The sequence below is a fragment of the Podarcis gaigeae genome, assembly GCF_964106915.1.
Source record: "Podarcis gaigeae genome assembly, chromosome: 4".
In the NCBI taxonomy this organism is placed as follows: domain Eukaryota; kingdom Metazoa; phylum Chordata; class Lepidosauria; order Squamata; family Lacertidae; genus Podarcis; species Podarcis gaigeae.
The window spans coordinates 106,262,226-106,282,683 of NC_139677.1; the positions used below are offsets into that span (position 1 = coordinate 106,262,226).

Here is a 20,458-nt window from a genome sequence, read left to right on the forward strand (position 1 = left end):
TCATTACAGACTTCCTTCAATGGCTGTACTAGCCAATCTTTCAAAGATCTGTAATATCTTGAAGTCAAACCATCCGGCCCTGGAGATTTGCCCAGTTTCATATTCTGAATGGCTCCTTCCACCTCTTGATCTGTTATTTTATAGTTTAGCATTAACGTGTTCTCTTGAGAGATTTTTTGTAGTCCATTTGTTCATTTGTTCCTGAGGCTCTAATCCCTTTTTGTCTCCATGGCAGATTGTGATGAATCAGAAATCAAGAACGAAGGTGACCACGATAAAATCCCCAGAGAGGAGAAGCCACGTAAAAATTTGGAGTTTAGAGAAAGCTGCAGTCAGTGCTCCCATTCCACTTCCCATCAACAAAATATCCTTGGAAAGAAACTCTATCAGTGTGTGGAATGTGGAAAGAGCTTCAGTATGAGCTCCTCTCTCACTAGGCATCAGAGAATTCATACAGGGGCGAAACCCTATCAGTGTGTGGAATGTGGAAAGAGCTTCGGTAGGAGCACCGATCTCATGTCCCATCAGAGAATTCATACAGGGGAGAAACCCTATCAGTGTGTGGAATGTGGAAAGAGCTTCAGTCAGAGCTCCAATCTCACTTCGCATCAAAGAATTCATACAGGGGAGAAACCCTATCAGTGTGTGGAATGTGGAAAGAGCTTCAGTCAAAGCTCCAAACTCACTTCCCATCAAAGAATTCATACAGGGGAGAAACCCTATCAGTGTGTGGAATGTGGAAAGAGCTTCAGTCAGAGCTCCTCTCTCACTTCCCATCAAATAATTCATACAGGGCAGAAACCCTATCAGTGTGTGGAATGCGGAAAGAGCTTCACTCATAGCTCCAACCTCACTTCCCATCAAAGAATTCATACAGGGGAGAAACCCTATCAGTGTGTGGAATGTGGAAAGAGCTTCAGTCGGAGCTCCTCTCTCACTTCCCATCAAATAATTCATACTGGGGAGAAACCCTATCAGTGTGTGGAATGTGGAAAGAGCTTCACTGAAAGCTCCTCTCTCACTTCCCATCAAAGAATTCATACAGGGGAGAAACCCTATCAGTGTGTGGAATGTGGAAAGAGCTTCAGGAAGAGCTCCTCTCTCACTTCCCATCAAAGAATTCATACTAGGGAGAAACCCTATCAGTGTGTGGAATGTGGAAAGACCTTCACTGGAAGCTCCAAACTCACTTCCCATCAAAGAATTCATACAGGGCAGAAACCCTATCAGTGTGTGGAATGTGGGAAGAGCTTCAGTCAGAGCTCCTCTCTCATTTCCCATCAAAGAACTCATACAGGGGAAAAACCCTATCAGTGTGTGGAATGTGGAAAGAGCTTCAGTCACAGCCACAATTTCACTTCCCATCGAAGAATTCATACAGGGGAGAAACCCTATCAGTGTGTGGAATGTGGAAAGAGCTTCAGTAACAGCTGCTCTCTCACTTTGCATCAGAGAATTCATACTGGGGAAAAACCCTATCAGTGCGTGGAATGTGGAAAGAGCTTCAGTCAGAGCTCCCATCTTTCTTCCCATCAAAGAATTCATACAGGGCAGAAACCCTATCAGTGTGTGGAATGTGGAAAGAGCTTCAGTAGGAGCACCGATCTCATTTCACATCAGAGAATTCATACAGGGGAGAAACCCTATCCGTGTGTGAAATGTGGAAAGAGCTTCAGGAAGAGCTCCTCTCTCACTTCCCATCAAAGAATTCATACAGGGCAGAAACACTGTCAGTGTGTGGAATGTGGAAAGAGCTTCAGTCAGAGCGCCAATCTCACTTCCCATCAAAGAATTCATACAGGGGAGAAACCATATTAGTGTGCGGAATGTGGAAAGAGCTTCTGGAGGAGCTCCCATCTCACTTCTCATCAAAGAATCTATACAAAGGTCGGTTTGTGTTTTTATATTGTGTTTTTATGTTGTAACATTCCTGAGACTTGTGGGTATAGGGAGTAGGCACCAACTCTTAAAGCCCTAGCGGTCTTTGTCCCCCAATAAAATATTTGAGGAGGACACCCCCCAGGGTTTTTTTGGGTTTTTTCCCCAGACACAACCTTTTATTCTTCCACTACTTGCCATACAATTTCTCTTTTAATTTTCTCTCTATAAATAAATAAAGTACAAAGGTCACAAGAAAATCAAAATACTAGAAAATACAAAAGTGTGGAGGTCCCATATTTGCAGGCCAAACGCAAAAGTTGCTTTGAAGCAGGGTTTCCCAAACTTGGGTCCCCAGCAGCTCCTGGACTACAGTTTCCATCATCCCTTCCCGTTAGTCCTGCTAGCTAGGGATGATGGGAGTTGTAGTCCAAAAACAGCTGGAGACCCATGTTTGCTTTAAAGGGAAGGTAGGCTGGCCCTGTGACACCCTCTGCTGGCTAATTGGAATTTATAGATCTCAAAACTGAAGTTTATCGGCACTTCAACCTCTAGGGAGCTTCTAGGTGCTTTCTGCACCACCTAGAGTACCCACAGAATTGTGGCTTCTACTGGCAACACACATAGGAGTGTTATTCTAAAGCAGCAATGCTGCAGCAAGCAAAGGCTCTAGCAGCTCAGTCTGCTGCTTGTGGCTGGAAAGCCAAACAGGAAGTATGTGACTGTTGCCATGAAAACGAAGGGGCAGTCCATTCTCCTTATTGAGCACAGGATGTGAGCTCAGGATGTGTCATATGACCTGTACAGGATGTACATGGGTGGAGTTTGGAGTTTCTCTCTGTTTGTTGAAGAGAGCAGACATCTTTTACTGTATGACTGCTAAAGACAGGAATAAAAGAATGTAGTTACATTTCTGTCTGTGTCTGATTCCCCTCCCTGGGGATATGCAGGGAGCAGGGAGGAGGAGAAGCAGTTGGTGTGTTTTTCTCACAGCCTGAGGAAAATCGCCGGAACGGACCTCGTATGTTTTTCCTGCCGGGAGTCGCCGGAGGGAGGTCTAAGGAATTCAGCCCGTGCTTGAACAGATAGGCACATACCTCTGACCGGGCTAGAATTCCAACAGTGGTAGCAGAGGATGGTTTCTACGATCCATGGAAGTCTGCAGAATGAGTGGCAGAGCTGCTGTATTCATTGCTCCATGGAGGCCTGAGGTGAGAAAGCTGATTCTCTGCAGCCAGAAGCTGACCAGAAGAAGCTGAAAGCCAAGCAACGGAGCCCAGGTATGAAATTTTCGGGCTTAGAAGTGTGCATGCAGATTGATTCATTCTCTGCTTCAAGGGAGCAAGGTTTGGGAAAAACTGCTCCGAGAGAGAAGAGCTCTGCATTCCAAACATTCCTGTGGTTAATCCTGTCCAAGGAAAGGAATGCTGTTGCTTAGCAACGAAGGCCAGTTTCACGAGAGGGCTGGAAGTCAGGCTTTGCCTCAGAGAGGCAAAAACAGCCTATGTTTTGACTTAGGCCCAAAGGAACTGTTGGAAAGGGACTTTCCAAAGCGGCCAGTGTTATAGCTGCCAGGTGCACAGAGTGTAAACAAGCCAGCTATTGGATTTTAGAGGCTTGTGTTTGAGAGTCAATGCAAGGACTCAAAATGGAAGTCAAGGACAGGGTGAGACAAGAACGGAGTTCTGACACCCCCACTGCTGTTGCTACTGGAGAAAATGCTGTAGCGTTAAACGTTGTCCGATGCTACAATTGTGACCAGACTGGGCATCTTCAGCGGTACTGCAAGAAGCCACGTCAGCAGAAAGGAGCCAAGGGAAGCTCCACAAAGTCTGAGGCGTCAGGCAAAAGTCGTACCATCCCAAAGGCAAAGACTGCAAAGGCTTTGATGTCCCTAAAAGCCACACCAGAAGTGGGGAATTCTTTCGTTTTGGACACGGGAGCGACAGTTCACATGACAGGACACAGAGGACTATTTTTTACGTTTAAGAAGCAAAGCTTCGCGGTACAACAGGCCAACGGTCAAGAGCTGGAAGCCACCGGAATTGGGACTGTGTATCTTGAAAGTCTGAACTTGACTATAAACAATGTATATTTGGTTCCAGAGTTGAAGTACAATCTGCTCAGCGTTTCGCAGATTGCCAAGAAGGGACTAAAACTGTCCTATGATTATCAACATTGCGAGATCTACAAAGATGGAGAGCTGTATCTTTCTGCCAAAGAGAAAGATGGACTGTATTTGTTGACATTTGATCAAAGTGATTACATGGAATGTAATTCTTGTGATTCTAACATGATTTCTTTTGCAGGTGTAGCCAAGGAGAACACCAAGAAGGTGACCTCGAGGGTCAACAGGGCATTTCAGAGGGTGTATGCTGATGTGATTGGTCCTTTAGCACCATCTAGAGGCAATGCAAAGTATTACCTAATATGTGTTGATTCTTTTACAGGTTTTGTCTGGATTTATCTTTTGGAGAGACCGCAAGAAGCCTTAGAAAGGTTTAAAGAGTTTTGTGACAAGGTTAAAAATATGCATGATGCTGACATAAATTGTCTTTGCACAGATGAGAAGCCAATTTTTCTTTCACAGGATTTCCAGAGCTTCCTGAAGAAGAAAGGGATAAGACACAAAATTGCTAGTTCCGAAGAAGCTTGGAACAGATGTGTCTGTGTTAAGGTGAACAAAGAATTGCAAAAGGGAATGGAAGCGCAATTGCTTAGTTCACATCTGTCACATGAGTACTGGGCTGAGTCGCTAATGTCATTTTGTTATACGTGGTTGAGAAAGTTTTCAAAAGACTTGGGAAGTTCTCCTTTTGAGAAACTGTTCCACAGAAAACCTTCTGTTGCCCATTTCAAAGTGTTTGGGTCTCATGTGAGAACAGAAGCTCCAGGTGGAGTAAAGAATGCCAGAGGCATTTTTGTGGGTTATGAAAAGGGTCTCTACAGAGTAATTTTGTCTGAATCTGGAAAGGTGATTCTCACAAAATTTCTAGAGAGTGCTCCTGAACAGGAGAGAGTGATTGTTCACACATTTCCCACAGGTGATAATGATGATTCTGATGATGATGATGATGTTGATTTTATTGAGTTCAGTAGTACTGATGATGACAGCGATAGCTCAGACAGCTCAGTTGTCACAGTCATTGAGAGGAAATCTCACATAATGACTAGACCCTCAGAAGAGGAGGATGAACCACTGTTTACAATTGGTACTGGTTCTCCAAAGAGTCCAAAGGTTGAACCAGAAAGCAAAGAAGAGCAGCACCTCTTACGTAGGTCTGAGAGAGCAACGAAGGGTGTACCACTCAAGAGGTATTCACAAGAGTTTGCTAACTTAGCTGTTGCTGTTGTAAACGACCAAGGTCAGATTGAAGCTGTGTCTGAGTCAGAGACAAAGGCACAACAGAGAGTTGTTAACCAAGGTAATGCAGAAGCACTCATTCCTTGGAAGTCACACAACCAGAGAGGTACATTGGTAAAACCAGTGGCGGGTAGTTCCAAGGGTGGAACTGAAACAACAGGGGAATGTTATAAGTATAACAACTGTTTGTTTTCTTCTCTGGATGACGCTTTGCTCGCAGCACGCATTGATACTTTAGGGGGAGTATGTTATTCTAAAGCAGCAATGCTGCAGCAAGCAAAGGCTCTAGCAGCTCAGTCTGCTGCTTGTGGCTGGAAAGCCAAACAGGAAGTATGTGACTGTTGCCATGAAAACGAAGGGGCAGTCCATTCTCCTTATTGAGCACAGGATGTGAGCTCAGGATGTGTCATATGACCTGTACAGGATGTACATGGGTGGAGTTTGGAGTTTCTCTCTGTTTGTTGAAGAGAGCAGACATCTTTTACTGTATGACTGCTAAAGACAGGAATAAAAGAATGTAGTTACATTTCTGTCTGTGTCTGATTCCCCTCCCTGGGGATATGCAGGGAGCAGGGAGGAGGAGAAGCAGTTGGTGTGTTTTTCTCACAGCCTGAGGAAAATCGCCGGAACGGACCTCGTATGTTTTTCCTGCCGGGAGTCGCCGGAGGGAGGTCTAAGGAATTCAGCCCGTGCCTGAACAGATAGGCACATACCTCTGACCGGGCTAGAATTCCAACAAGGAGAACAAATGAAAGACAAACACAATGGACAGGCAAAAACCTGGAAAGGGTGATACCAAATGGACACAGGTAGGGGAGATGACATGCTAGAAGTGTTCTCCAGGGCAAGGGGAGGTGCTGGGCTCAAAATTTTACTTTTTTTAAATGTCACTGCCATTATAGGCATTGCCATTCAAATGGTGTACATGCATCATGTGGTTGATTGTGCAAGGAGGGCCTTACCTGGCCCCCACCAATATTTTATTCAAGTAAGCATCACTGCTTGAGAAGTTCAGGATGTATGAATTCAGGGGTCAGAATACCCATGGAGACAAGTTATGTGAAAGATAGTCAGCAAGTAGAATGCGCTGAGTTCAAAAATGCTGAGATTTTTCAGTCAGCTCTGGGTAGGCTGTTGTATCTGTCCAGGTAGAGCAGACCGAACATTGCTTTTGCTACCAACCTGCTCAGCAAGGAAGCTACAAACCCGAGTGTGAGTGCCTGGAATGGAAGGGTGCTGCGTATCTGCAGGATACCAAGGATGTCTGTCTCAAGCTGTCAGCTAAGGGTGATGGCTAGCTGATGTTCTGCAGAGATAACGATTGGGCGAATCTGGCTAACAGGAAGCCCGTATCTGGGATGGTGGTAAGGTTTGGGGACTCTTTGGTTGGGTGGATGTCACGGTGTGCTGGTCCCGGGGGTTAATCAAGAGGCAAGGTCCAAGTCCAGCCCGTGGTTGATGAAGCAATATGAAGGCAGTCCATAAAAGCTGAAGCTGGGTGCAGGGCAGGGTTCAGGCAGCGACTGACAACCACCAACGTTGCTCCCGCAACTTGGGACTGGGGCTGGCTGGCATTTATATGTCCCGAGGCATAGGGCAGCCCTGATCCTCAGAAGACTCTCCTTTCGTGGCCTGGAGGTGAGCACTCCTGTGGGAACTTAGTTCCCTCTGCCTCTCTGCCCTGAGCCTCTGCAGCTCAGGAGAGGCTGGAGGGTTACTGGACCCAGAGGTAACCCCAGCTTCCTCTGACAGGGCTTAGAGTGGAGCACCTGCAGGCAATGGGTTCTCCATCACCTCCGGAGCCAGAGCAGACTCAGCTGGTGTCTGCACCTGAGGATCCAGCACAGGTGAGGACCCTTCAGGCTCGTGCCCCAACCCCGGCTCAGCTGGTTCTGGAGGCGAGGAATCCTGTGCAGGTTGGGATTCCTTAGGTTCAGCATCTGAATCTGAATCCCAGGCCATCACACCCAGAAGCAAAATTTTATTGCGCTTTCCTTTACTGAAGCTGAATTCAGTGTGCTGTCTGAACTTTGCAGGGAATTGGAATTCTGTGTTTGTTTGGTTCAAGAAATCTGCAGGGATTGTTGTTTCCCTGTCACGGTGTGGGAGGACAATCAACCCTGTCTGAAGTTGGCAGAGTCTGGGCAGTTTAAGGCCAGAACCAAACACCTAGGCATCTGTTTCCAAAATGGGTTTCAGAGTATCCAGTTAGGCTTGGTGAGATTGCAGTACTGTTCAAGCCAGAAGAACCTGGCAGATGGGTTCATGAAACCTTGAGCTTTCAGCGTCATGGGGAGTTCTGTAAAGGTCTGTGTTTGGGGTAAGTGGTGAAACCTACGAGTCCCCAGCAGTGCAGGACGAGAGGGGTGTGATGGGGAATCAGAGCTTATATATGTGATGGGGAATCAGAGCTTATAGGCTTAACAGCTCAGAACCCATCGTCCTGCCTGTTCTGGGGAGGAGCTGTCTCCAACTTCTGTAGAAGCTGTTTCTTTGTTCTGTCTGACTTTCGCTTTTGCTGCCAAGCAAGGAAGCAAGATGCCTGCTGTCTCAGATGGTTTGTTTATTTTTACTGTTCTGCTGTAAATAAAGCTGTTAGTTTAGAACAACAGCGTGTGGACTCTATCTTCTACAAGCTTACACACCAAGCGGCTAGCGCTGTGCACATTCTGGAAAAGTCCAGAAAGCTGAATGGAAAACAGGGAAGTGTGCCGGACTCCACAATACTTTGCACCTCCAAGGAGTCTTCACCCAACTGGTGGATTGGACCCTTCTGTGATGTAAATGTGGTGAACCAGTTCCATCTTCCACAAAGTTTTGCCTTAGCCTTTGTACTGGAACATCCTGGCATTTGGACTCTGCCCAAACTTCTCACAGGAAAAACTTTCCACTGCTTCCAATATCAGTGCCACCTGCTGGTTGCAGTGATGGTTGGGATGACGTGGCAGCCAACTCCCCTTGCTCCTCCTGCTTTGGAGATTTCACCCCCTGAACAGGAAACACCCCCCTCGTGCACTCTTCCTCCAAAAGCCTCCCTTTTGTGGAGCTTCCGTTTTCACGAACACATCCCTGCATGCTCTGGGATACTGTTTCAGCTTTCCCCGGGGTGTAACTTCTGGCAGTCTGCTCAGCAGCCTCCGCCATCTTGCAGTGTTCATCATGTGATGCAGCTTTAATTCCTAGTATACCAGTCACAGAAAATTGCTGATGTGTTAACCAAGCTAAACCTGATGGATGCTAACCCTGTAGACACACCAATGACAACAAGTTATCAGGTAGATGACACGGAAGAAGCATTTTCTGACACTACACTGTACAGAAGTGTGCTAGGCAAACTAATATTCATTGCCAGATATTCAAGACCTGACATTGCACTTAGCTGTAACTTGCTAAGCAGACAAGTCAACAATCCTGTTAAGGATTGGAAAGCTCTGAAACGTGTAGGACGCTATTTGAAAGGCACTATGCATTACAGACTGACATTTAACAATTAGAAGTCTGATGGTCTTGAGATATTTGCTGATGCGAGTTTTGGAAGTGACACTACAGACAGGAAAAGCACGTCTGGAGTTTGCTATATGTACAATCAGGGTCTATTTGATTGGTCGTGCAAGAAGCAAACAACAGTAAGTTTAAGTTCTTGTGAAGCTGAACTGAATGCATTGTCTTATTCACTCGTGGATTGTGAATGGTTGTTACAGTTGTGTAAAGACACAAGAATTCCTGTCAAATGTCCAATCCAGGTTTATCAGGACAACAAAGCATGTTTGGCTTTTCTGACTTCTGAAGGTTGTAAGCAAAGCACGAAGCACTTTGAAGCTGAAAAGAGTGCTGGAACTGATTAAAGAATTTGGAGAAGTGGCAGGCTTTAAGCTGAACATAACAAAAACAAAAATGCTTGTTAAAAATGTAACTACAGAAGAAAAGGACGACTTAGAAAAAATATTGGGCCTGAAAATCTCTTCAAAAGCGAAATACTTGGGTATTTGGATCACCCCCAAGAACATTAACTTATTTCAGGATAATTACACCAAAACTTGGCTAGAGATTAGAAAAAACTTGGTAACCTGGAGTAAACTAAAATTAACATTTCTGGGTAGGATTTCCATTATAAAGATGAATGTGCTTCCAAAATTAATCTTTTTATTTAAAATGATTCCGATACTGGGTGAAGCAGGTTGTCTCAAGATATGGCAAAGAGAAATTTCCATATTTCTGTGGGAAGGGAAGAAACCTAGGATTAAACACCTGGTCTTAATAGACATAAAAGAGAGAGGAGGTTTTTCTCTACCCGATCTAAAACTTTACTACGAGGCAGCCTGTTTCACCTGGCTAAAAGATTGGTGCACATTGCAGGATCTGGACCTCCTGGACCTGGAAGGTTTTGACAACCGTTGGGGATGGCACGCCTACCTAATATATGGAAAAGCGAAAATTCATAAAAATTTTACCAACCATATAATAAGAAAGTCACTCTTTGCTGTATGGGAAAAATATAAAGACCTGATGGAGCCTAAAGTCCCGTGGTGGACTTCTCCAGTAGAAGCCATAGCAGTAAAACGGAAAAATACTCAGGAAAGCTGGCCAACATATAAAATACTTCTAAAAAATGAAGATAACCAAATAAAATTTAAAAAATTTGAGGAAATAAGAGAACACATTTCAGACTGGTTCCAATACCATCAGTTACTTGAAAAATTTAAATCTGACAAACAAAAGGGGTTCTCAGTAGATATTTCCCGATTTGAATCTGATCTTGTAAATTCTAAAAGAAAAACTTTCCAAAACTTACCGACTCCTCCTTGACCGTCCAGTCAAGGAGGAGGAGGTAACAGTGGCAATGGTGAGGTGGTCCCAGGATTTTGGCCATTCAATAACCATGGCCCAATGGGAAAAATTATGGAAGATCAATTGGAAATTCACAAACTGTTACACGATTAGAGAGAACTTTCAAAAAATGCATCATCGATGGTATCTAACACCATGGAAACTTTCGAAAATGTATAAAAATGTGTCAAGTAATTGTTGGAGATGCGGAGACTCAGGAACATTCTATCATATGTGGTGGACATGTAGGAAAATACAGGTATTCTGGGAGAGTATACATGCAGAACTGCAAAAAATGCTAAAGATCTCTTTCAATAAAGAGATTCCCAGGCCTACCTCCTGGGAATAACAGATTTGGATATTCCACAAAAGAGGAAGGGTATCTTTTTATATGCGACGGCGGCAGCAAGAGTTTTGATCGCAGCAAAATGGAAGAGTAATGAAATCCCCTCTATACAAGATTGGATCCAAAAGCTGACAGAATATGCCGAATTAGATGGTTTATCAGAAAAAATAAAGAATAAATCAAAACAGGAATTTGTTTCTAAATGGGAGGTTTTCAAAGAATATCTGAAAAATAAATATAGTAGTTTAAATTCAGTTGCAGCATTCGAGGAACTTCAGTAATAGTTGCTAGGTAGATAGAAGAAATTAGATTTATTGAAAATAAGTTTAATTATGGAAAAAACGTGTATTGGCAATAAGTAATATGAATTTGAAATATGGAACAGACGGGAAGTTGGGTCTTTAGTGTTAAGACCAATAGATGTTTTATTGTTTGCCAAGAAAATTATGTGTCTATGGTTATTTTTGTAATTTGTGTGTAATTTGGTATTTGTGTTTTTTTGTGTGTTTTTTCCCGTGTTGTATAAATAAATAAATTTAAAAAAACACACAATAAGTTTAAGTTCTTGTGAAGCTGAACTGAATGCATTGTCTTATTCACTCGTGGATTGTGAATGGTTGTTACAGTTGTGTAAAGACACGAGAATTCCTGTCAAATGTCCAATCCAGGTTTATCAGGACAACAAAGCAAGTTTGGCTTTTCTGACTTCTGAAGGTTGTAAGCAAAGCACGAAGCACTTTGAAGCTGCAACATGCTAGAGAATGTGTTCAGAAAGGACTCATAACGGTGTCCTACATGCCAGGTAATGAAATTCCTGCTGATTTATTGTCCAAGGTTGTTCCGAAGGATCAACACTGTACCTATGTACAGAAATTGGGTTTGTACTGATAATGTATTGACACACTGCCCAGTGGTGTTCACAGAAAGGGGGAGGATGTTAGTTTCTGTTTCTCACTGTGCAGCTGTGCGGAGTCCCAGGACTCTGTTTACATTCCAGAGACCTTGCAGTCTCACGGGAAAGGGAGACGGGATGTGATGTTAGTGGTTTCCTGTTTCCTTTGTTCCTTAGTTCCTTTGTTCAGTTGCTCTCTGCTTTCATAGAGAGAGGATGTCTTTTCTGTTCTGCGTAGTTTAGAAATAAAACTTTTTACAATGTAGCCAAACCTCTCGTCTCTCCCCTGTGCTGGGAAGCCTGCTGGATAGAATGTGCTTGAGGCCTCATCAAAGGCTCAGGTCATTAAACACGTCGGAGGCGATTTCAAAGGCTCAGCTCGGAGGAAGATGAGGCCTTATCGGCTTGGCCGAGCGGAGATTCCGACAAAGATTCACAAAATGTTTAGGGGTATGCGTACCCCTGAGTACCCCCAGGAAAAAAGCACTGGATCTAACCATCATCTTTCTTTTTCCTTTTACAAACATTTTATTGGTTTTGAATGAATCATAGAATCATAGAGTTGAAAGGGACCCCAAGGGACATCTAGTCCAGCCTCCTGAATGCAAGAAACTCAGCTAAAGCATTCATGACAGAATGAACCACGCACATCACAAACACAATAACAACAGTTATGTAGAAGTGTCCACGTACTGTTCGAGTAGGAACCAAGACGGGTGACCAGTGGAATGAATAAATGTTTGCTCCCAGCATCTAGTGCTTAAACCAAAGGGAAGTACAATCTCCATATTGATGCACTGGGGTGGGGGTGGGGAGACTGCCTGTCTAAAGGAAGAAGAAGAAGTGGACGATGAAGAGGAAGAGTTTGGATTTGATATCCCGCTTTATCACTACCCTAAGGAGTCTCAAAGCTGCTCACAATCTCCTTTCCCTTCCTCTCCCACCACAAACACTCTGTGACTAGCCCAAGGTCACCCAGCAGCTGCATGTAGAGGAGCGGGGAAGCGAACTCAGTTCACCAGATTACGAGTCCACCGCTCTTAACCACTACACCATGCTGGCTGATGTTGTTTAATTCCTCTTTTTTTTGTTTGTTAGAGTGTACATTAATTTCCCAATAAAAAACATCCAATTAACATAACAATTAACATATCAAATCATAATCCAATTAAAATAAAAAACTAAAATAAAAAAGATCAAATTGTCTTCCGAATTGTAATTTTGATTTTACGACTTCCCATAGCTTGAACCTCGAAGCATATCCAAATCTCAGTCCTGCCTCTCGTTTCATTCCCCTTCTAACAACTCTGTTGTGTTGTGTCAAATGTTCATACAGGTTTATATGCCATCTTTGATCAATCCAGCCTGCAGTTGTTGGTCCACCCTGAAGCTCCTGAACAATCCCTGATGGATGGTCCTCCAACCTCTGTTTAAAAATCTCCAATGAAGGAGAGTCCACCACCTTCTAAAAGAGTCTGTTCCCCCATCAAACTGCTCTTACTGTCAGAAGGTTCTTCCAAATGTTTAGTTGGAATCTTCTTTCATGCCATTTGAATCCAACCTTCTGGAGAAGCAGGAAATAAACTTGCTCCATCTTCCATGTGGCAGCCGTTCAGATAGTTGAAGATGGCTATCATATCCTCTTTTCCAGGTTAAACACACCAAATTGCCTCAGCCATTCCTTATAAGGCTTGATTTCCAGTTCCTTGGTCTTCTTGGTTGTTCTCCTGGTATATACATTCCAGAGTTAGATAAAAAAAGATTCACACACTTTCTGATAATGAAGTCCCTCCTGCTTCCATAAAAAATTGCCTAAAAAATCATACCTGAGCTATCTGGAGTCAACTGGATTCATAGAGGTTATTATAAGATGGGTCAGCATCCCTCAATAAGGTCCTGAACATAGAACAACCCCCTGGATGTCCACCCCTTCTACTGGAGATATTTGTTTTGATCATGAAAATCCAGAAATGGAATTAGTGGAGATTTCTGAGGACCTACAGTATTCCTCCATCTCTTCCATGTTTCTCAGGTTGCACACATAAATGACATATTTATATTGTTCTGTATGTAATACTGTAATAGACTGCTTTAACAAATGATGGTCAAGTTTCTTTCCTAATCTTAATCATATCTCTGGCCTAATAAAATCTGGAACTTTTGATGCCATGTTATTCTGGGTTTCCAGTCCTGAAAAAGCAGGGATTTATTCAGTGGTGGTGACCCTTTTTCAGCCTCAGGGCCATGTTTTCTTATCAAAAGCTTTCTGGGAGCCACATCCCAGAGGTGGTTGTGGCAAAATGGGTGTGGTCAGACATATACCCCTCTTCATCCGGGCAACCAAGAACAGTTGTCATAGTTCCAAGACAGATGGCAGCTGGGTAAAATCACTTGGGGAGAGTGCAGAATGGGGCCAATGAGGGATGCGGCCTGGGCAGGGTCCTGAGGGCAAGACAGAGCTGCCAGAAGGCCTGTACAGTGGTACCTCTGGTTATGAACGCTTCAGGTTACGAACGCTTCAGGTTACGAACTCCGCTAACCCAGAAGTCGCTGCTTCTGGTTGTGAACTTTGCCCCAGGATGTGAACAGAAATTGTGCACAGGAGGCGTGTGCACAGTGGGAGACCCCATTAGTGAAAGCGTTCCTCAGAATAAGGGGCTTAAGAACGGACCTCCGGAATGAATTAAGTTCGTAACCAGAGGTACCACTGTATTCAGTTTCCAGGTATGAGGTTGGGGGTAATTCTACTTGTGGTTTCAAGAAATCACACCAAATCCCCAATCAGTATAACTTCATTTAGTAATGCATTACATTTCTATTAGGACACAGACTATACAGCATAGGCAAAATATGCATAATCTTAGCTGTTCATCCTTTACCCAACCACTTTCTGCCTTGTCTGCACTTCACCATCTCTCATCAAGCCATAGTTCATGAAAAACACTTACCCAACCCATTTGATTTTAGTATATGTGTCAGAACCCTCCTCGTACATTATCTGGAGTTGTTTTTCTCTTTAACAATGAGCCATTAATTTCCCCTTTAACTGGTTTTTACTAGTCTTGTGGTCAGTTCCCATTCCTGTGCATGTTACACTGGCCTCACTTATGAATGGGCCTAACCAGGGTCTTTTTCCAGCCAGAACTTGCTGGAACTCAGTTCTGGCCCCTCTTGGGTGGGTGCCATTGCCACTCTAAGAAAACGAGTTGCCCTAGCTCAGTTCCCCATTCTTTTAAAAAATAAAAATCAGACCATTTATACTCATCAATGCATACAGGTATCACACTGTTTTATTCTCTGCCTGCCAACCCACCTATATGGTATTCCTGCTCTGCCCGTTACAGGATTCTCAGCTGTGAAGCTGTTGTCTCTTTCAAGCTACCTTCTGTTCCACTCTTCCCAAGTCTGCTGGAGATGTAGAATGATAAAGAATCTGAAGCCTGGAGGTGGGATTGGGTTCCGCTCTCCACAGTCCCCCTGACTCTGTGAAGCGATGCTCCAGGTCTGGGCAGTTTGGATGCCATGGGAATTGGGATGGAGCAAAGCTCTTTCTACAGTGAAACAACCCCACTGAGATGTCCACCCTAGCACCTCCAGAGAAACACTATAAATGCTGCTTTCTGATCAGCCAAGTGGAGTCAGATCTGAGGGATGCTCCTCCATCCACAATGCAGCTGCCAGTAGACCTTTGACTCTGTGGCTCAGCAGAGCACACCTTGCTGTGTGAATCTGTAGGTGAGCTGGCAGAAAGGCAAAAGTCAGGCTGTCAGTTCCTCACAAAGGGAGGGTCTCTCCACATCCGAAAGTGCAGAGTGGGGGGCAAGAGGGCAGGTCTGAGTCCCTGATCTGGTTCTCCCCAATACTCACCTCTGGGGGAGGGATGTGCAACCGCAGCACATCTGCAAAGAGAAGGACATGGGGACAGGTGAGTCCGTCCCTGAGCACCTGGCAAGGCTATTCCAAGAGTTTTCTCCTGGGTTCCAAGCCCTACTGCAGGGGAGGAGGGACATCCCAAGCCATGGGGGCCAATCCTGGCCTCCTTCAACCAGAATGTGGCTCCCCAGGTCAGGGACAGGCAAACTAAGGGTTGGGGGCTGGATGCGGCCGAATCGTCTTCTCAATCCGGCCCGCGAATGATTTGGGGATCAGCGTGTTTTTACATGGGTAGAATGTGTGTTTTTATTTAAAATGCATCTCTGGGTTATTTGTGGGGTATAGGAAATGGTTCACCCCCCCAAAAAAAATTTAGTCTGGCCCCCTACATGGTCTGAGGGATGGTGGACCGCCTCACGGCTGAGAAAGGTTGCTGAGCCCTGCCCCAGGCTTACAAGATGGTCAATATCCAGTTCCACTCCACCCTTTTAAAATTTAAATCTCAAAACAGATCCCAACTTTCAGAGCATGTAAATCACATGAGTGGAAAGACCCCTGCTCCACTCACAGAAATAGGACTGTACTTCCTTCTCCCACCTTTAAAGTAAACGTCTATGTAATGAAACCGAATTGATCCAAGTCTGCCTTCCTCCGCCAACCTCAACTTTGTTCTTCAAGCCAAAAGACTGTCCCATTAAACTTTAATTAGTTTAATGTAAATGCCCAGTGCGCTTCTATCGTCACAAGTCCCACTACAGCAGAGTATTTCGCACAGCAGTTGAAGAGCAGGAGAGGCAGTATCTTTTCAAAGAGGAGTCTTGGAGCATGCGGTTTGTAACTCAAAGATAAGGTTTATTTACAAAAACAAAAAACAACCCTGGCGAAGAACCACACATCTCAGCAAACACGCCCAAAAAGGAGGAGAAAAGGGAGGGAAGAACAAACACACAGGAGACTATTTATACAAACTCATGTTCCTGGAAGCCTAATGACCTCCAGCTGCTCAGTGATTAGAGCGTTTCTGCTACCTTTTAACCCTTTGATAGCAACACCCCCTCTCGCTCGTAACACTGAGCTGTACCAACCTTAATTCAAATTTAAACCTGAACAGAAACATTTATGAGATTGCGGACCCAAAGCTTTCGTAAAACCGTCTGCGAGATTTTCTTGGCTTGGACAATACTTTAGTTCAATTAAACCTTGTTTTACACTTTGGCATACATTTTGATAACGGATATCCAAGTGTTTTGTGTGTGCCTTGAATTGACCTGATTTAGCTAGTTTAATACAAGGTTGGTTGTCTTCCCACACTCTGATAGGTAGGGAACATTCTCCAAACAATTCTTGTACCAGTTGCTTATAAAATTCCAGTTCTCTACATACATCTGATAATGCATTGAACTCAGATTCAGTTGAACTTAAAGCTATAAGTGACTGCTTTCTTGATCTCCAACCAATTAGTGCATTTCCAAATTTTATCGCCATTCCTGACACTGATTTTCTATCTGGTCCAGCATCTGCCCAACTGCTGTCGGCCCAACATTCAAGTTGTGTGCTGCCCTCTGCTGATAGTTTTAAGCGAAACCTTTTGGTAGTTTGGAGATACCTTAAAACTCTTTTTACTCCTTGCCAAGCATGCATTGATGGTTTTTCAGCTTGTCTACACAGCATGTTGACAGCATATGTTATATCGGGCCGAGTCCACTGTGCAATGTGGAGTAGACTGCCTATCGCTGACTGGTAAACCCCGGGATTACTGAACTCTGTCTGTTGCTCGGCTTGAGCATCCTTTATGTAACTTAGCTCCATTGGGGTTTTAACACCAGCACAGTTGTCCATTTTAAACCTTTCCAGCAACTGCTGGATCTTAGCTTCTTGGCTGAGCCAATAGTTCCCATTTTCATCTTGCTGAATTTTAACTCCTAGATAAACAGATACATTGCCTAGTGATTTTATCTGAAACCTTTCTCCAAGCTTTGTGGCAAATTGTTGTGCAAGTTTATCATCCTTTCCACTGTATAATAAATCGTCAACGAATATCAAGACTGCTTCTTGTTCACATCCCGAGCCTTTTAGATAAAGACACGCATCTGCTGTGCTCTTTCTGAACCCCATGCTCTCTAGAGCATCGTTTAAGCAGGAATTCCAATTACGGGCGGACTGTTTCAACCCATAAATGGATTTGTGTAGGCGCCAGACCTGGTTTGGCTTGTCTCCTTCAAAACCTGGTGGTGGTGTCATATAGACTTCCTCCTGTAAGTCTGCATTTAAATAAGCCACATTGACATCAAAATGAAACAGCTTATTTCCCTTCTTAGCTGAAGAGGCTAAAAGCATTCTTAGTGACTCTGATCTTGAAGTAGGGGCATAGATTTGAGAATAGTGAACACCTTTGCGCTGCGAAAACCCTTTTGCAACTAGTCGGGCTTTATATTGCACCTCCTCAGTAGTTGTGGGCTTTAAACGATATACCCATCGACAACCTACAGCTTGTTGCCCTTTCGGAAGCTCTGTACTTGTAAACACACCGAGAGACTTCATTGAAGCCATCTCTTTTTCCATTGCTTCCTGCCACTTAACGGCTTCTGAGCTTGGAAGCTGTTGTACCTCCATATAGCTATCTGGCTCACACTGTGCCATATTTACGTATACACTTGTCACCTTAAACCGCTCTGGTGGCTTGCCCTTTGTGGCACGATTTGATCTGCGCAATTGTTCCTCTTGTGCCCCCTCTGACCGTTGGCTGTCAGAATCTGTCTCAGACTTTATACCTGGATGTGCCTCTAGGGATAAAGACCTCCGTTTAGATACCTCCCTTGGGCTTGGTGTTGCAGGTGACCTGCTTCGCTTTTGCTGTCTGCTAGGCCTACTGACTGGCGATGTTGGAACACCCCTAGATTTTGGCTTTTCTACCTTAGGAGAAGAACCTTGTGCCTGGTCAGAATCTGCATCTGAACCATGTGCACCATCCTCTTCTGGCTCACTACTCTCTGGACTTTCATTCTCAGCATAAATGCCTAAATCATCTCTCAAAATGTCAGGGTTAGCATGTAAGTGAGTCCATCCAGATTGCTCACAAAATTCAGCGCTCCTACTGAGGACCACTCTTGTAGTATTCCCATTTGGGTTCACGAACCTCCAAGATTTGGCGTGTGGTTCGTACCCACAAAAGATGAGTTTCCTAGCCCTTGGACCTCCCTTTTTCCTTAACGCCTTTGGGATAAGTACATAGGCTGGACATCCAAACACCCGAAAGTAATTAATTTTGGGCTTCTTCCCATATAAAGCAAAATAAGGGGTAGTGGCAATTACCGAATTATATACTCGGTTCAGAATATGAGTAGCCGCCTGCCAGGCTTCCGCCCAGTAACTTTGAGGGAGTTTAGCATCAAACAACATAGAGTTTGCCAACTCTTGCAGAACCCTGTTTTTACGTTCGGCCACGCCTCCTTCTTGGGGGGAATAAGGTGTAGACAGACGATGCTTAATTCCCTTTTTCTTAAAGAAATTCTGCAACACAGACCCGGTAAATTCTGACCCTCTGTCTGTCTGAAAAGCAAGTACTCTAGTACCGAATTCAAGTTCTACTGCATGTACCCAATTTTTAACTGTTTCTGCAGTATCTGCTTTTGTTTTGAGAGGAAAAAACCATGTAACCTTTGTTTTGTCATCCGAGAGACACAGTGCATACCTCGAACCTCCCATGCTAGCAACAGGCATTGGGCCACATAGGTCCATATGCACAAGTTGGAATACTTTGTCAGATTTCCTATCTGAACTGGGATAGCTGCATCTATGAACCTTCGCCCTTTTGCATGCAGTACAATCCAAATACTTAGTACATTTGTTCATTTTGCACCCTTCTGATAATTCAGGTTGCCTTTTAACATACTGAAAATTAATATGTCCCAGACGGCGGTGCCATAAATGGACACAAGAATTATGGGTAGGTGAGTTCACACAACCAGCATGAACCTGTTCAACTTCATCTGGACTTGTCTCAAAATAATATAACCCATCTCTGCATTCCACCTGCAAAAGAGATACGTTATTCTTTGAAATAGTGCAAACCCCATTTTCAAACACAGTTTTAAACCCATTTCTATCAAGTTCTGACACAGACAAAATACACCCCTTCAATCCCTTTAGCACGTAGGCATCAATTTCGGTTTGCAAAAATTTCAAGAACACTGTGCCTACGGTCTCTAAGGAACGTTTAGTTGAATCTGCCATTGTCACAACTTTAAGGGTTTGCAAATGTCTGCAATTCTGCAAACGGACACTAGATGGCGCCACCAGGTGGTGAGATGCACCACTGTCGATCAACCAGCGTAGATTGCTGCCTTGGCCACGCCCTTGCATCAACGCCATTACTGAAGCCATGTGCTGTGTGCTGTGGGAGTAGCCACGACCTCCTCCTCTTCTTCGACGTCCCCTGGAACTCCTTGTCTGGTAACTAGGGGTAACGGCCTTGGTGCTGTCTTGACCAGGTTCACGTGTGCAATTCCTAATTAAATGGGAAGGGGAACCACAGCGAAAACAGTGTCTAGCTGCAAAAGCATTTACTGTGTGCTCAAACTCAGCATCAACACTCTTAGGCACAGCATAACTCCCCTTTGAAGACAAACCTCTTTCTCTTTGCCTCTTATCCTGTTCATCTGCAAGCCGAGATGAAATGTATTCAAGGGTTAATTCAGTTGAAGGCATAGCTTCCAAAGTTAGAGCTAGAGTCTCATAGCTTTTATCAAGAGAAGACAACAATATGTATGACTGCTGCTCCATAGAGAAAGGAATGCCCAGCTGTCTTAGTTGATTAAAGGCAGACACCATTTTGGCAATATGTTCTTTCACACACGCTCCCGGTTGGAGACGTAAATCAAACAAACATCTTGTAGCATGGATCTTGGCCCCCGCAGTGTTTCTGGAATTTAACCGCTGCAGAACCGTCCAGACCTCATGTGTGTTCTTTAACTCAGAAACATAAGGCATTTGCTCTGGTCCCACTGCCAAAACTAGTAGACCTTGGGCTTTCCTGTCACGTTTCTGTGAAGCTGCTGCTGCTGCTTTGTCTTCTGCAGACGCGTCTGCAGCTGCCTGTAAAGGCGGTGCTTCAGTGCAACTCCACAACTCTTTTGCTTGCAACCAAACCCTTACTCTAGCCTTCCAATCTTGCCAATTTTTCCCATTGAGTCGCGTAAACGGGACAGAAAAACTTTCCTGGGACTCTGCCATCCTCCCTGGGGCTTAGGAACGATACTCACACACCTGTAGACCGTCT

General features: G+C 44.3%; 2 protein-coding genes across 5 annotated transcripts in view; both read left to right on the plus strand.

Moving 5' to 3' along the window:
* Positions 1 to 2,397, plus strand: part of LOC310843215 (uncharacterized protein) — a 292,631-nt gene extending 290,234 nt beyond the window's left edge. For all 4 annotated transcript variants that reach the window (XM_083736129.1, XM_083736128.1, XM_083736130.1 and 1 more), the window contains exon 7: positions 2,127 to 2,397. The gene's annotated coding sequence lies outside the window, so the exon portion shown is untranslated. The remainder of the gene's footprint in view (positions 1 to 2,126) is intronic.
* The window catches only part of LOC310843317 (uncharacterized protein), a 164,028-nt gene that overhangs the window by 13,881 nt on the left and 129,689 nt on the right, over positions 1 to 20,458 (plus strand). The window lies entirely within an intron of this gene.